Here is a 3,613-nt window from a genome sequence, read left to right as displayed (position 1 = left end):
GGGATAAATATGCCCTTACAACATGCTTCGCGCGTCGGGCGGGTGTTTTTACTGTAGCCATATGTTAATGTGTTCATTGTACGTAACCAGCACCTCGAATCCTTGATACTAGTATACTATATAGTAGTATGAGTAAGTAGTAGGAGTAGTAGGGTGGCATGGGCCAGAACAAGCATTCATGTCCAGGAGTACGACACACGCCACCACCACGACATCCATCTGACACCATATTATTTCTTGGAGTCCGTGCTAGAGCAATCTCTTCAACCTCGTCGTTTCTCTAACTTCAGCCATCGTGCGGTGGGCGAGGTGGGGGTTTGTCGATAGTTGGTTTCCTTAACTGTGGTCCCACTTGTAAGGCCAACTCCAACGCACGACCCCAAACGCACCTCCGTTTTGCACGAACTCCAACGATAATTTTGACTAGAAAAGCAAGACCAAAGAAAACAAGAACCACAAGAATACATTTTACTACTCCTATAAGTTGGATTAGTGCCTTCTCGATGCATTCATTGTTGATCTGCGGAGGCTCGATCTTGCGTCTGTGCTAGCTAAAAGTGATAGAACATCTACTAAATTGCGCTCTATCAATATATGGATGTACTCTTCTTCCCAATACAAAAACTTGCATCCATTCTACTCCCTCCGTTGCACAATACATGCCTTCTATTTTTCAAAATATATATGTATCTAGACATGTCTTAGTATATAGGTACATCCATTTTTGGACAAATGGAAGTCAAGTATTTTGGAATGGAGGGAGTACACAATAAAAAACTTAAGTTAGCACAACTAGTCTAATCCAAGAGCAGAACCGAAGATTTGGTCGGGTTCTTCCTCCTTTTGCCGACATGTGGGACATCCAGCATCCAGGTCGTGTCATGAAAGAAAATAGAGTGGTAGTTGAAGCCACAAGATGTGCATCTTGGGTTAAACTGTAAATAGAATCTTACTACTCTTGAGTAACTCCAAAAGCGGCCACCAAAGATCTTATTGGATTTGTTTTTCATCACTAGCACATCGAGGTGAAAGATGTGCAGGTTCAGTGGGTCCTCTTGCGTTTTCACTGACATGTGGGGCCGCATGTGAGCAAACAGACGATGGGCTCCGCGCGTCCGCTGGCTAGCTGAGAAGAGAGATAGAGGAGGGATGAGCACGGACTACAGGAAATTTGTTCTACGTACCTCGATATAGGCTCGATATAGTGGGGTGGCATGGGCCATAACTAGCATTCACGTCTAGCAGTACGGCACACGCCACCCACACGAGTCCCATCCGACACCAATTTTCTTGGAGTCCGTGCTACAACCATCTCTTCTCCCTCCTGTTTTCTTAGCCATCGCGCGGTGGGCGGGGTGGGGGTTTGCCGATAGTCGGTTTGCTCAACTGGGGTCCCACTTGTAAGTGAAAATGCAACACCGCACGCATTCCCGCTTGAGCGGCGTGCCGGACCAACCGTGTGGGGGTGCGACGCGAACACGGCAGGCTTTTCCTTTTGAACTCGTAACTTGTAAAATTTGGTTCTGCTCCATGGCGCGACCGATAGATAGAAAATAACGATTTTGCCTAGAGTAATGAGAAGTTTGGTTCTGGCGCCGTTCATGCATGGAGTACGTACAAAAATTATGAAGTTGATGCGAAAGGTAAGATAATTACTGTAGTATCATATACTACTACATGGATTTGACGGAAAGATAAAAATACATACGGATCCATCAACGTTCAACGACATCCTCACGTCCTAGTGCGCCGGGTCACCAACCGACGTGTGAGGAGCAGCGGCGTTGGCGGCGAGGTCAACGTGCTTCTGAACAGTGCCGTCCAAGGTTGCCCTGCGCTCCAAGAAGGCCAGCGTCCTATCGTCCTCCTCTTGCATGTAGTAGTCCTTGTGGATGATTTGCGCGTAGACGTGGGTGATTATGTCGATGGTGTCTTGCTTTTCTACATGTACTGTACTACTACGGAGTGCATGCATGTGTGTACCCGGGGTGGAAGCACTGCATGCATGTGTGTACGCATTATTCCCTCTAGTAATAGACGCCATGCTATAACTACCAATGCTATTTTTCAGGCCGATCGCTAGTCGCCTTGGTCCCACAGATTTTATTTTCTTTTTTCTGAAGCGTGCTGTATAAACAGTGACAGATGGAGTAGTATGAGCGGATTCAAAGAAGAGCGTATTGATGGTTGCTTCTTCAGAGCAACTTACAGTGGGAAAGGTGGGGCTTATGATTTGACTGCTCATTACTCACTATTAATGCGGCGCAACGACCGGGCTGAGTCTCCCATGCGGTTGTGCACTACCCCCTCGGTTCTTAAATATACTCCGGAGTATTTGTCTTTCTAGAGATTTCAACGAGTGATTACTCAAATATTTGTCTTTTTAGAGATTTCAAATGGACTGGCACATACGGATGTATATAGACATATTTTAGAGTGTAGATTCACTCATTTTGCTCCGTATGTAGTCACTTGTTGAAATCTCTGTTAAGATGAATAGAATATTTAGGAACGGAGGGAGTACACATACGAAGCAAAATGAGTGAATCTACACTCTAAAATATGCCCGTTTGAAATTTGTAAAAAGACAAATATTTAGGAACGAAGGAGTATAATTTTGTGCATGGCACATGGACCCGGATGATGAAGAGGCTTCTGGCAATGCTATCAAGCTTCCATCATTTGTTTACATAATTGACGTACTATACAAACAATTTTCCAGCGACATGAAATTGTACAATGGTGTGAGCTTGCAGCTTTTGTTTCGCATGTCTTGCCATCGATGCTCTTTCTGAAACAATAAAAAACTAACTTCCTTGCTAATGCATGTCAATTATTAGCAGATCAGAGCTAATAATTACATCACAACTGAAGACAAAGTTGTGAGAAGGTGTTAAATTAAAATTGATCCATGCTTTCATTGGCAGCAATGTCCTCCCAATTAACTATAGAGGTACAATAGCTGGTATATGTGTGGACGAGGAGAGAGGCCTACCTCATGTATTAAGGAGATCGATCTGCCTCATGTATTAATGGAGATCGATCGGCATCCATGCATATGTGCAGGAGATGAATAAGGTTGGGAGAGAGACAGAGCTAGAGTGTTGGAGGGGGTGGTAGTGCATTTGCTTCTAACAAATGGTGGGATAGGCTTGCTAGACAAACGGAGGGCACGCCCGTAATATCAATAAGATAGGAGATGGCTGCTTGTTGTCTGTGCACGTGCATGTGAGAGACGGGTCAGGAGGCATGCACGAATGATGAGGGGGGACGATGTGGATGTGGTAAGCAGACATAACTACATAGGAAGATCAATCGCCCTTTGTAAGAGAAAGGAGAGACATAACTTGTGAGGCACGTCGATCGATGGGGGGTAGTTAAAGTCGATCTAGGTATATGTTGGGAGATCGATCGGTATACATGCATGTGTGTGTTAGAACAAATGAGGCACGAGGAGAAGGATAGAGAGAGAGAGGGATGCATGTAGGAGGTGGTACGAGAGGCATACTATATCAAGGGGGAGGAGTGTGCGAGTACGAGAATGATGAAAAGAGTGGTGGGAGTGAGGCATGGACGGTGACAAGAGAAGAGGGGAAGCTTGTGTTTGTGCTAG

This window comes from Triticum dicoccoides, chromosome 4A (assembly GCF_002162155.2).
Source record: "Triticum dicoccoides isolate Atlit2015 ecotype Zavitan chromosome 4A, WEW_v2.0, whole genome shotgun sequence".
NCBI lineage: Eukaryota > Viridiplantae > Streptophyta > Magnoliopsida > Poales > Poaceae > Triticum > Triticum dicoccoides.
This window is presented reverse-complemented; position numbering follows the sequence as displayed.